Source organism: Glycine soja, chromosome 10, assembly GCF_004193775.1.
Source record: "Glycine soja cultivar W05 chromosome 10, ASM419377v2, whole genome shotgun sequence".
Taxonomy (NCBI): domain Eukaryota; kingdom Viridiplantae; phylum Streptophyta; class Magnoliopsida; order Fabales; family Fabaceae; genus Glycine; species Glycine soja.
This window is the reverse complement of record NC_041011.1, coordinates 37,416,401-37,430,505: the sequence shown is the minus strand read 5'-3', so window position 1 is coordinate 37,430,505 and position 14,105 is coordinate 37,416,401.

The window sequence follows — 14,105 nt, the reverse complement described above, 5'->3', positions numbered from 1 at the left end:
TAGGTGGCACTCGTACAATGGAACTAATGATTACAACTGGAAAAATAGTTCCAAAGTTACAGGTAGAACATGGATTGGTTGTTGATAGAGTTTATACAGGGTCATTTATGACTTCTTTTGTGAATCATTATGCAGTTCTGATTCGCATTATTTCATTTGTTGTTAGGTTTTTCAATTTCTATTATGAAGGTTGTTCCAGTTACTCTTCAACAATTACATGCTCCAACTAAAGCTCCTTATTGGCCTGTTGTTGCTGATGGTTGGTAATATTTTGTAGTTGTTTTTATCAATCAATTTAATTACATGGACAATTTTCAATATTTGTACTTTTCTAGTAACAAGCTTTTACCTCTAAAAGGTTCATTCGACTGTGATATTCATTAGAGCAAATTAATTAATTATTCATTGATTGAACTTTTGAAATCTCTTAGTCAAAGAGCTGCAAGGTGAGATTGTAGCAGTATTTTCATGGAACCTTAGAAGTTGGAACAATCATTCATATTTTTCAATGTGGGAAAAATAAATATAAAGTTTCAAACTAACAAAGTAAATCCTAATTTTATTGTTACAGGGAGAAAGGCATATGAAACTTTTCATTAGATAAGAAAAGATAATATTTCAGTGAGTGGTCAGGGTGAATGTGTGTTTCAAAGTGTTTAGAGGGCATGCACAATTGCTGAAACAGCATGACAATATCTCTCCCACATACTTCGAAACCTTCATTGACCTTGAAGGTCCTATAAATTTATTGTTACATTCCCTTTAGTTACCTTTTTCATATTAAATCCTACCTATAGGTAACAAAGTTCAACAAGTAAACTTGCAGAGAAACAAATTAACCTCAAATCAGTGGAAATAGACAAATTGATACAGTATGGAAAGCCAGTGTACCGTATGAATCATGTCTCCAATATATCCAATTTCAATATGCACTTACAGGGATGGACAAGCAATTTCAATCATTTATTTTTGGGCTGGCTATACACCAATTAACTATCCTTCAGAATTAGTGAGTGACATCAGTCTTTTTGCTGCTCATAAGCATTTTTTCCATTGTAGAAACATCTGTTTTGTTTTCTATGTACGTAAACTTCTTTTCTTAAGAAGTAGGAAGGTGTTAGGCCACTGAATCCGGTATGACCTTTTGGCAAAAAGAGTGTCTCTAACTCACCATTGTTAAGTAATTGTACTTTATTGTCAATTAATATTCAATTACTCTATCTTCTAACAAAACTTTTTAAGATTTTCCTTATACAAAGAGTTTACACCACCTATCAAGTGAAGTAAAGCTAACCAGAAAGTCCAACACTCTTTCTAACTTAGCACCTATTTATATATTTCTCTATGCTATAGAGCTTGGTTAGTTAACAAAGTCGTATGAGAAATCCCTTCTCAAAGGTTGCCGGTTTCTTGTGGATCGTCTAACTTTGGGACATCTAAACAATTTGGGAAGTTTTGCTTGAGAAAGCATGCTTCTAACTTTTTTAGTCTTTTAGCAATCATTTTGTTCATCCTTTCATCAACTCTAGTCATTTGTGATGGTGTTTGTATTTTGTACCTTTCACTATCATAGTCTTTTGTAGTTATTTATTGATTCTAGACACTTGGCTTGTTCTTTTAGATCAACAGTTGTTCATGTTCATGAATATCTATCATGCCATATATATGACTTATTGTAGGCTTAGCATGACTGTATAAATAAAGTTCATGAATAGAGTTGTCAAAGGTGAATCTGAATAATAAACATGTCATATGGTCTACAAATTCAAACCAAAGATGGATGGTGATTGATCTTTCTTAATTGTATATGCAGATTTTATTAAGCAAGGGATGGGCTATTTTGTTGAATTTGTATGTTGAGATGTTCCGTGGGAACAAGTATCTTGTATATCAACTTAACATCTTTTTGTTCCATATGACATTCTTGGCAAAACCTCAATGTCTACTCTTTAGGTTTAACTTGTTAATGTTTCATTATTTTTGTTTAGATTTTTTTAAAAAAGTTTTGTATTTAGGATGGATATGGGAACTGATTCAATTGACACTTGACAAATAAGGTGGTCCATTAAAACAAAAAATTGAGGGCTAGTTTGTGTTGAACTGATAGTGATATAAGAGTGTGTGTAGGGGACTGGAGGATTTATCCTTACCTAGATATACTTCCATCCAAAATAAACATGTAGATTTGGTAAATACTTGAGTTGAGAAATAAAGAGAGAATAACTGGTGGCTAGGCTACCTCAAATCCTTCTTTTGATTAGTTATTCAAGTTTCCAGTTTAAAGCAAATTAGAGGGAATCTAGCTAATGAAGAGCTTTTAATCATCTTCAATGCCACATCCTACAACAAACTAATGGAGATTGTTTAAGAAAATGATCATGAAGGGTAAGATTGATACTTACACAGATTATAAACTTTTATTTTCATGGTGTATTCATTGTTCTATTTATATGATCTCTCTCTCTCACACATACACTCACGTGATTAAATATCTTTTCATGCACAACTGCTTGGAAGGATGATTAATTTGCGAAGTTTGATCACTGAACGGATGAACAAGTTTTTCCGTGAAAATATTGAGTTTCTATTTGATCATTTTGAGTGTCAGGATCTGTGTGCCATAGTGGTTAGTGATTTTACCTTTACTCCCTACCATGGCCAACAATTATGAACTACCTTTTGTTTTCTCAATGTTCATTAACTAATGTAATACTGACTATTTTATTTCAGGAATTAGAGAAGTTGTTGGATGTCTTAAAACATTCACATGAACTACTGTCTAGAGATCTTTCTGTAGACTCTTTTAGTCTCATGTTGAACGAGATGCAAGAGAACATTTCCCTTGTATCATTTTCTAGTCGACTTGCCTCACAGGTTTGTCCCTTTGAGCTCTAAAGATGTACTTTAATTTTGATGTCTTCCTATTATTTTTTGAATCTTGAATCCTCATATTAAAAGCTTGAAAGCACTATTTGAATGGTAATTAATAATTTCATGACTTGATCTATTTCCTGCAATTTCATTGATCTATTTCTTTATGTATGCTAGATTTAGTCTGAGATGCAAAGTGAGAACAAGTGCCATTTGTTTTCAAGATATGAAAAAATGTCAAAAGTTTGACCATAAAGTGATGTGTTGATCTGTACACGTGATATGCTAAGGATATGAGAAATGAACGATGAAATGTTACATGTAATTTTGAAAATATATAGATTCCATAATAGCATTCACAAAAATTTGTACCTTAATTTAACCAAATTAAGCAACTGGTCATTATTTATAGATTGGCACACATACATACTGGATGCTTCTAGTTTGCATATGTCTATATTCATTGATATTATAAAATTTGAACATGACTCACTAACTATGTAAATAGGTGCTATTGCTAGATTACTTTGCATGAACCAATGATTACAGGATTACAAGACTCTGCCAAAATCAATTGGGCTTCTTCCTTTCGATGGAGGTGTGATAGTGATGCAATCCTCCCTAGGAAGGGACCAGTCACTAGAGCCATGAGCAAGAGGCTCCCAGAGGATTGGGCTAGAGCTGCTGAAGAAGACCTTAGGGTTCTAATGAACCTCAGGATAGATTTCTGAACCCATGGGCCAAGGTTGGGTCCAATTATCTTTGTACATATTAGACTAGGATGTCATTATATTTGGTCTTTGTATTTAGGGCTCCATAATGTAGGTAGGGTACCCTAGAAATATAGGATTTTTCAGCCCTTGTATTTTAGGGCATCTAGACTAGTTTTTGTATTAAGGGTAGTTTTGTAATTTCACATGCACTAAGTGAATATTTGATGTGTTTGGTTGGAAATAAATTTAATTGAATTGGTAGAAGCCAAATCCAATTAAATTTTAGAGGGGGAGGTGAGCATTTTCTTACTACACCTCATTGCCACATCATATAGTCACACTTTGTGCATGTCCTTCATGTTTTACATGCCTCATGACACCTAAGTACACTTAGTGCAGAATCTTGGAATTGATATTGGATTAGTGGGCTAAACCATAACTAAAATTCACTAATCATAATTAGTGAAATTTTGGCTCCAAAGTTTGGCTCCACAAATTCAATTTCAAATTCAAGTGAAATTTGAATTGAAATTCAAATTTCCCTCCAATTTTTTGTGACACTTAGGCTATAAATAGAGGTCATGTGTGTTCATTTTTTCAACTTTGATCATTTGAAAATTAAACTTCAAATTTCAGAGTAGATCTACAAAATTTGAACCATAGAAATGCAAGAACAAGTGTAGATCTAAGATTTAATCGGTTTATTTTTTTTGAATCTACTCTAAACAACACCAAACCACAAGACAATGGAGGATATACATGGAGAATAAGATGAAGAACAAGGAATTAAAGAGAATTTACTGAACAAAAAGATAGAGGAAGCAAAAGAACATCACCTAGATGAAGATGCTCTTGATACTTCATGATGTAAGCTCCATTAGAGCTTGTAGGCCTAGTATCTTCTTCATCAATGGATTCCTTTGCTTCTTGGAAGATGAATGGCAGCGGAATGGAGAAGGAAGAGAGAGAGGAGACGCCACTTCAAGGAGAAGATGAGTCTAGAAGAAGTTCACCACCATAGGAGGCCATGAATAAGAGCTTGGAGGAAGAAGAAGATGAATGAATGGAGAGGAAGAGAAGAGCATGAAATTTTATGCTCTAAAAGAGCTATGAAATCTGAAGTTTAAAAGTTCCAAAAAAATACACACACATGATCTCTATTTATAGCCTAAGTGTCACACAAAATTGGAGGGAAATTTGAATTTCTATTCAAATTTCACTTGGATTTGAAATTGAATTTGTGGAGCCAAACTTTGGAGCCAAAATTTTACTAATTATGATTAGTGAATTTTAGTTATGGTTCAGCCCACTAATCCAAGATCAAGTCCAAGATTCTTCACTAAGTGTGCTTAGGTGTCATAAGACATGTAAAACATGAAGGACATGCACAAAGTGTGACTATATGATGTAACAATGGAGTGTAGCAAGCAAATGCTCACCCCCCCCCCTCTAAAATTTAATTGGATTGGGCTTCTCCCAATTCAATTAAATTTATTTTCCAACACACACATCAAATATTCACTTAATGCATGTGAAATTACAAAACTACCCCTAATACAAAAACTAGTCTAGGCACCCTAAAATACAAGGGCTGAAAAATCCTATATTTCTAGGGTACCCTACCTACATTATGGAGCCCTAAATACAAGACCCAAAAATAATGAAACTTTAATCTAATATGTACAAAGATAAGTGGGCTCATACTTAGCCCATGGGTCCAAAATCTACTCTAAGGCTCATGAGAACCCTAGGATCTTTTCTTGCATCTCTAGTCCAATCTACTTTGAGTCTTCTATCCAATGCCCTTCCGGAGTAGGATTGCATCACCATTTAACTTACTGGTTCACCAGATACCAATCATTTTAGTGCTCGCCCACCCTAGATGTTGTCAAATCATTTTAGCAATTCCTTTGATAGAAAATATTTATTATATTTAGATATCATATTTAAAGTTTTAAAAGTAAAATTCATTGTCATATTTTTTTAAAATGAAGTTTAATTGTTAACCTGATAATAATAAAAATAAGAATAATACATTCTCCGCTTAAAAATGAAACAATATTCTTTTTTTATTATTAAGAAACATTTACAAAAAAAAATATAGATCTTAAAAATTTATTAAAAATTGTGGTTGTATATATATTCTTTTATGAGAGTTGTTAGAGTGCAAACAGCTACTTGACTTTTATTCTTAATAAAATACCATAAAAGATCAGAGAAAAGTTATAAAAAAATAAATAATATAAATGTCTGATTTCATTTATGGATGATAATAAGTAAAGAAGGATACATTTATATAATCCTAAAAACGACAATAACTATCTAAATGTGAATATCATGTTATTCTAAAACTAAGTAAAATAAAACTATAATTATAAAATACATATTTAACTCCAATCAATTAAATTTTTAAACCGTTTTATTTTATTTCTTTTGGATCTCATTTGACCCATCCTATCAAGGGTTGTATCTATCTTTAGTGGTAAGAGATATAGGAAAATGAGAAAGAGGGTGAGATGTAATAAAAGATGCGATGAGAAAGGAAAACGGAACATAACATAAAAAAGGAAGAAATTATATAAAATCATTACATAATTATATTACATATACGTATTTTATTTATTTGTTCTCTTATTAGCAAGGGAATGATCTTATATATTGATATTTTTGTAACTTTTTTTAGTAAGTAAATTGAATGATAGATGATAACATAAGAGTAAGTTAAATAAAAAAATGTGATATATTTTTCTAAAATTTATTGAAATTATGTTATTTGTTTAACAAAATAAAATGTATTATTTTTAATATATAAGGGTCTTATCTATGTTTTTGTACTAAATTCATCAAATATCGGTTAAATATTCAATCTGGTCTTTGAATTTGTAATGTGCAGACACTTGAGTCCCTAAATTATAAAAAAATGAAATTTTGTCCTTCAATTTATAAAAAATGGGACAAATTGTCTGATCATCTATTTTTTTTTTTTTCGTTAAACGAAACGGATAAACCTACATGGTATTGTTGAACATATTTGACTTTGAAAATTTTTTGTTGTGTAAGCCTCTTATTCATTCTCAATTGTTATTTGATCACGGCATACAAATAGAAAGACTTAAATCCTTTGGAACAACTTGATGAATTTAGTAGATCTTTTAAGGAGGCCTCCAATGATCATAGATAGGACCTATCCAATTTTTATAGTACAATGATTGATTGTTCATGGACTTGTGGTATCCTATATTTTTTTTGTGGGATCAATATTGGCAAATCGCACTGACTTAAATGGACTAAATTGTTATAAAAAATTTTAAATGATTTATTTGTTAAGAAATTTCAACTGTCTATTTTTTATTTTTTTTTACAGAATGAAGAAATCTAAACATTGAAATCTAATGACTACTTCCTCTCCCCAACCAAGCTTTATATATTTATTTTATTTTTTTTAAAATTAAGGGATAAAATTTTATTTTTTCATAATTTAAAAATTCACGTATTACAAATTTAAGAACTAAATTGAATATTATCAGGAGCCTCGGCAGCCTTAATTTTAACCAAACAAAGTTACGTACTAAACAAGACTTTGAATGCCTGCAGATTTTTCTCAAAAGAGTTGTCCGCCAGGTAACACTTTAGTGACTTTATAAGAAAATTGAACTTGCATTCGATCACGAAAAAAATGAGAACTAATTTGAATTATATTAACTACTTATATCAACCCTCGTCAATTTTATCTACATATGCATACAAGTGTAATTAGATGAGTCCGATCGGGTCTGAGCGAGGGATCAAAATTACGTGGGTTTCGTTAGGGTTGGAGACAATATCTTCTAATTAACCTTCAAAATGTGCCTCTAAGGTAAAAGACAACAAAGATACATAAAGAGGTGTCTGAAATTGAAAGTTTTGTAGCAAGATGATAGTAACACAGCTCTTCCACTACCCTCAACACCCTTTGTTGATGTGATTATGTAACATGGGATCGTGTATGCGGAGTCAATTAATATGTTTGTTGCCATACGTGAGATCGAGGCTCCACCACCAGGAAGAATCTTGCATAAAGAATCAACTAATTCATGAAACAAACCAAGAGCCACATCATGGCCACCAGGAACCAAGTTCCCTATGCGGCTATGCCTATATATAGCATTATAGCCATTGCTCTAATTAAGAGGATTATAGGAGTGTCAGAATGTGAAGGTTGCAAAGCACCATTATCAGCCAATATTTCAGCACAGTAATTAAATGATCTTTGATGAGAGAAATATGTCCCAGCTTGAACTTGTAGCCAGTATAGTATTATTCTTCATCCAAACCATCAATATAGGATATTCCTTGGTGGACTTTGTAATATTCAAAAGGGAAAATTGTTGGCAGCCACAAATCAGCCTATACACAACTTAGTGTACGGATTAACTAACGCCAAATCATTTTTAGGTTAATTTTGAATTCAAACTCTGAAAATACGGTTGTATTATAAATACTTAGAAGGAACTTTGTTAGTTATCTATTAGTGATTTTATCCAACTCGAGGAAGATTAACTCTAATAAAAAATATATATAGTATGTAATTGTTGATGAGTACGTAAATCTTATACCCGTATTTTCTATGGTGAATTAATTGGTGGGGATTTATCTATGTATGGATCAATAGTTATATAATATTTCTATGGTTCACATTTTTGGAGCTTTTGATTATTAGGGGGCAATTTTTTTTTAATTTATTAGATGGGGGTAGTTTTTGAAACATTTATCAATTGAGAGTAAGTCGCATAGACGGTTATAACTTGAGATACAGAAGTTGTATTATTTTTGAGATTTTTATTTTTGTTTCTATTAATTTTTTTAATAAAGCCGTAAACTATTTTATGACTTTTGTTATTTTATTTTTATTTCTCTTTTAAAATTAAATACACCAAAGTCATATAGGACTATATGATTTTAAAGTCGCTAATTATCTTGTGACTTTAAAATCGTGAATTGTCCTCCGACTTTAGAGTATTATTTAATTTTGACAATTAATCCTACGGAAAAAAATACTTGTTAAAATAATTTAAATAAGAAAATAATTTACTAATAAAAAAATTTAATATAAAAATAACATAATACACAATGAGTATTTCTTAGCTTATTTGGAATTGGTTTGTCTATCTTATTATGTATAAAATTAGTGGTTGGTCTTCTCGATATGTCTTGCCGTTTAAAAGGATCAAACATAAAATATGAACTAAACTATTGAGGTCATTTATATTTACTTTCAAGGAAATGAAAGTAATGCTAATAATGATGGTGATGGTTATGGTGGTGATGATGTTCGACAAGAAACTGGTACACATGTTCCTAGAATAAGATTAAGGAAGAGATTGCAAAACAACCACCAATAAATCAAGTTAACAAGATAAAAGATCATGATGCATATCTAGAAAAATTCATTGCTGGACATCATCCCACTATTAATATTTATAAAAAAAACTATGTGCATTACATTTTAAAAATAAATTAAGTATTTTGTTTACAACTTTTTTTTAATTCCCTTTCAAATAATAATTAATAATATTGAAAACATAAATATGGAAAATAAATAACTTACAAATAATAATTTATAACATTAAAAAGAAAAAAAAGTTACAAAAGATAAACAAATAGATGACTTTCAAGTCTCAAGAAATATACGACTTTCAAGTTGTAAGACATCACGCAACTTCAAAGTCATAATTTTTTTTCTTTAAAAAAAATATCTAAAGTCATCACAATGGATATGATTTCATTAAAAAAAGAAAAAATAGAGTCCCAAAAATCTAAAGATTTTTGCAGTTAAAGTCGTAACCATCCATACGACTTATGCCCATTTGATAAATTAGAAAAAAAAATCCCCTAATGATCAAACCCCCACATAGAGCAAAGAGAACTTATCGTAAGATGTTCATGAGCTAAATTAAATGTTTTTAGGTCCTGAAATCTCATAAGATCTTCATCCTTATTTATTGTTTAGTGATCTTCCTCTTTGAATTAAAGAAGTCTCTCAATTTGTTCATCCAAAATTATATGTCATTCTATTTCTCTTTTCAAAATTTTAGTCATCAAATTAGTTTTTGAAATATTTATGAACGTTTCTGAAAATTTTGTCAATAAACTAGTCCTATTAAAGTTTACTTAATTGTTCATTTAATTAGTTTTTCAAATATTTAAAATGTCAGTAGGAATTTTAGTGATATATAGTAAAGATTTGCTTCTTCAGTGATATATAAAAGGAAGCTCAATGACTTGTCTTGTCTTGAACACCAATAATGTGTCGTAACTTTTAAGCAAGGTCTTTTCTCTACAAAGATATTTTGGCGTGGAATTTTAGTGCTAAATGCGTGTTTAAACTAATTAATTTTAGAGAAATCATAATTTTTATTATTTATTTCTGAAATAAACTTTTTTAAAACAACTTTGTTTAAATTTATACACGAGAGTTTATTTGGTACAAAATTTAATAAGGAAGTAAAATAGGATGGAGAAAGAGAAAAGCAAATCCTTTGTTTAAAAACGTTATTGCTTTGAAAGAAAGATAAGAGAACGGGTGTAGTTTTAGCTTTTTATTACAAAGTCCTTCCATTTTTTTCACTTTATTCATAGATGCTTCTATTTTTTTCTTTAATAAAACAAAACTTGTTTATTTGATAAGGTAAAAAGAATATAAATTTCTATTCTTTATTTGAAATAATTACCAAATAGCATAAGTCAGACTGTCAAACTCGTATACTCTTCTACTTTATTTTAGGACTTTTTTTTAATTTAACTTTCTAATTAAAGTGAACAATGATAATTAAAATATGTAATCATAGTTGATATTCCAACACAATGAAATGCATATATATACATTATATCAACTATTAAGTCCTGATAAAAAAAAACTATAATTTTTTACTTTATTTCTGAAATAAATTACCCACAATATATTTTTTAATAACTTTAATATGAAAGAATAATCCCTCAGTGATAGGGGACCAGGAGTGGCATTGTGATCTGTTTTCTTCTTGTCCTCTTTACTTAATGATTCAATACAATGAGTCCCCACGTACAGAGAGTCATGATGATCATCTTTTTGTGTCATTTTGTCTTTTGAAGCTTCAATATTCGTTTTTAACAATCATCCATGCGTTACAACTGTCGCAAGCTGGTGCCATAATTGTCAAATGACTGTGTATTTAACTTCTGCAGTTACTAATAGCATCTCAAATGGAATTTCTTCAAAATATTTCTTAAATGAAAAAAAATATTTTTTATAATTTCTTGAAGTAAATTTATGTGATCACTTAAAAATAAGATTTATATATTATGTAAGAAATTGTTTCTTAATAATAAAAAATAATATTTATCTGACATATAATAATACCATAATTAAATAAAAATATAAAATTATGAATTTCTTGAAGTTTCTTAAAATTTCTTATCAGTAAAATTATATAAGAATTTTTTATAATAACATGATTTTTTTATAATAACATGATACTGTGATAACTAAAAAAATAATTTAAGAAATTTAGTTAAAAAGTCTTCATTGGAAATGCTTCAAGTAAGTAGAACAGTTCTATTTAATTTATTGAGTTATCATCGTTTCAATATTTTATCATTGAATTGTTGAATGAACCATTTTTTTTTTAAAAAAATGCAATAATTGTTAAATGATTTAATTACATTTTGATTATTTTAATTTAAATTATATTTTAATTAAGAATTTAGAATTTTATGATGTAAAAATATGAAATATTTTTAAGAGTTTGGAAGTTAGAAATTTAGTGAAACTTTGATAAAAAAAAAAAAAAAGTTTAAGATTTTGCAGGATGAGAAATTAGGATTTCAAAAGGGGAAATTTTGAATTGAGGGAAATTATAATGTTCTGATTGGTGAATTTTAAGTAAAAGAATATTTAAAATTATTTAATGAATTTAGCTCATGAAAAATTTGTATAATTAAAAATGAGAATTTAAAAGTTTTCCGATGCAGAAAAATTATGACTTTAAAGAAATAAAAAAAAAAGAGGAATTGATAATTTGACTATAAAAAAACTAAAAAATAGTTTGGGCATCAAAATTGGAAATAGTTCAAATTAAGGAATTAATATTGCAATTAAACCTTGTTAAAAGGATAATATTGACTCAATGGTGCAACTCAATTAAGAACATATGATTAGCTTGTGAGGGAGAATCTGTTTTTTTCCCTCCATTTCCTCCTTTTGATAAGTTTTTACAAAAATAAATGAAATGAAGATAATACAGACTTTATGAAGAGTGATGTTTATTTTTAAAAAAGGTTTAGTAAATGAAAGAAATTGAGAGAAAATGAACTCAAAAAGGAGGAGGCTAGAAATTTTAAATGAGACTAGTTTCCAAGTTGCAGAATAGGATCAAACTTTGTAGAATATCTTGAGATTTCCCTGATTAATCAAAGACTCTAATTACAATGATTATTAAAAATATTAATTAATTATTAAATAAAGAGAAAATTACAATTATTACTAATTTACTATCCAAGAGAAGAGAAAATGAGTTTTGCCTCTTATAATAATTCCATCATCGAACCCTAATCTTCGTAGCATGCGTCGTGGTTGGTGTGTGAGCATAACCCGGAAACCGTGAGGTCATCCTCGATTTTGGTTTGATTTTTGCGTTCGTGCGACACACCATCGTCATTCACAGTCATTGATTTTGATATGACACCTAACTCGTTCGAATGATTTTTTTTTTATAATAAACAGTTGGTTTTTCCGCCACGAGAATAAGTTTTTTCTGATTTAACGGTGTTTTCTCCTATTTTTGGGTCTCAGTTTGTACCTTCTTTCTGTTGAGGAGAACATGGATGACAGAGTTATGGGTTTGAAGAAATTTTTTCCTATGTAGATCTGCAAATGGTATTTGTTGTGAACGGTGGTTACTATTTTAATGTAATCGCAATACTATTGACATGATAATGAGTTGATTAACATGGAATATAAAATAGTAAAATTTAGTTTAATTAATCTGTAATTTGAGCAATTTTATGTGTTTAACTTTTGCATATATAAATATTAATAGAGAAGGGACAAAGAAAAACAATTTATTTAAAATAATTAGATTTGTTGGACAATGAAGAAAGTGGTAAGGAAAATGTTGACGAGTGATGGTAATGAGGGGATGATGTTGAGCACGAAACCATTTGGACATCAATTCGGGATGGGCTCCAAAGAGAGAATGAAAAACTGATAACACTGTACTTTAGTAATAGTATATGGGGTTTATCATTTTTTTTTATAAAAAAAAGCTATAATTCGATGCTTATAACCAATTTTATAGAAATATCCAACGGTATATAAAATTCTCGCATGGTGTGTTACATGTTAAGCTTACGGACGCTAACCATCGTCTTTAAAGTTTTACAAGATAATGAAGGAAAAAAATGTTGTTTTCTTAAAAATCTGTCCACGTTGTTTATAATGTTCTTGTCTATACTTATTATAAACCTGTCGACAATTCGACATTATTATCACATGTCAACCACATGAGACTGTTATCCGTCCAATTCATGGCAAAACGCTGTTAGTTTTTCTTTTTTCTTTCTTTTTGTTTTGAATAATTATTTAGATATATAGTTTTTCTGTCTTCTACCTGACTGTATTTTAGTTATTATCAACTAGGGGAAACAGGCACTATATGATTGTCTAAACACATTTTATTTCATTAGAAAAATATTAAATTTAATTTTAAAAGTTTAAGATAGTTAATTTGATGACAGTGTTTATAACAGAAAGTAGTGTGTTGTTTTAGGATAATGATAGTATTGATTTCAAAAATTAATTTATAATGTTGAAAGAGTGAGTGTGTGTTTAACTCGATCAATTAAGTCATTAAGTCATGATGCAGCATTATTTTACCTCAAGCAGAATTGTTTCTCATGAAAACTACATGCGATTTAGATCTAAAATAATAATATAAGAGACTCTCATATCATCTTTTAATATTATGGAAAAGCTTAACATGATATCAAAATGGATAAAGAAAAAACTAATAAATTCTACATTATCAATTAATTAAATATTATTTAAGATATCACTTTTAAAATAATTATTATAAAATTTAATAATTTTCAATTATATAACTACTCATTATTGAATAACTATGTTATATATATATATATTCAATATATTTAATTAAATTTAAATTAAAATAAAAAATAGATTTTGAACACTAAAATGATTAATAGTGTATTTGGTTTTTTTTTTTCTTTTTTGGACGCTTGGATCTTCGCTATTTCATAGTGCACGTATGCCAATATTTTAGTCATTCAATTAATATTTTCAAGAACCAATTTAGGTTAATAACTTTTTTCATGAAAAAAAAAATTAGTGTACATTTACTTCTTTAGGAAATAATTTCGTATTAAAAATAGGAAAAAAAAAACCGAAGGACTAAAGTATCCTACCCTTATAATCTTAAGGAACTATTTAACTGCTTTAAACTTTTTTTTCTTTAGTAAAAAAATTAGATCAAGTGATTTTTATTT